This window comes from Anopheles aquasalis, chromosome 2 (genome assembly GCF_943734665.1).
Source record: "Anopheles aquasalis chromosome 2, idAnoAquaMG_Q_19, whole genome shotgun sequence".
NCBI classification, from domain to species: domain Eukaryota; kingdom Metazoa; phylum Arthropoda; class Insecta; order Diptera; family Culicidae; genus Anopheles; species Anopheles aquasalis.
Genome location: NC_064877.1, coordinates 58183147 through 58183983, shown reverse-complemented (window position 1 = coordinate 58183983; position 837 = coordinate 58183147). Strand labels below are relative to the sequence as shown.

Genomic DNA, 837 nt, shown 5'->3' with positions numbered 1-837 from the left:
ATCTGCCGCGGGCATGGCCCTGCATATCAGCTAAGTGGTAATCTGGTCCATTGTACAACAAATTCCATTACCCAATCCATTTTGATGTTGCAAATCGTTCTCGTAAACTATACTTGATGGCTTGCCTGGTCGATTGAAATGATATGTAACCTCGTTTGGAATACTTCAATCAATTCTTTTGCTAGGCCATGTATATGTAAATTGCCACTAACAGTGCCGTATAGGCATTTCGTTTTCCACTTTCCAGAATCCCGATATAAAAATGCTACACCGCGACAATATTGTGATTCTCACGAGCTGCTTAACATTCCAATTAAAGGTAGAAATACTTACAGACGCGAGTATCACAACTCGGATCCTGAGAACCGGGCAGCCGATGAAACTTTTGCCTGTTGTAACTGAACGGTACAAGCGACGGCGGAAATGAAATGATTGGTCCAAGAGGACTTTGCTGTGGCACTGGGCCGGCGACGATAATGAGACCTGTTCTCGGCAGACGCATGCGAGCCAGCAAACAGTTCCAAAAGTGCCTTCCGGCGAAGGAAGTTTCTAATTAGTCCTCGACAGTTGCAATAGATTCGATTCCGGTGGCGTTGGCGGCACTGTTAGCTTTTTGTTTTGTGTTGTGTTTATTTGTGTCGCCATCATCAGTTTGTACCGAAACGGCCACAGTAATGATCAATTTAATTGAATCAAATGTAAGAGGTGGAGTTGAAGACGATAAGATGATTCGATAGAGAATTATTAAAAGACACAGAGAGATCGCCAAGTGTCCAGACAGCCATCCTTTCAATATAAAATGCTTTTATTTATTTACAAAATGATAACAACAGTTTT

General features: G+C 42.3%; 1 protein-coding gene across 1 annotated transcript in view; it reads right to left on the bottom strand.

Moving 5' to 3' along the window:
- Positions 1-793: 793 nt before the first annotated feature.
- LOC126571795 (ER degradation-enhancing alpha-mannosidase-like protein 3) overlaps positions 794-837 on the bottom strand; it is a 6154-nt gene continuing 6110 nt past the window's right edge. Inside the window, exon 12 of the mRNA XM_050230605.1 lies at positions 794-837. This exon is cut by the window's right edge and continues 1659 nt beyond it. The gene's annotated coding sequence lies outside the window, so the exon portion shown is untranslated.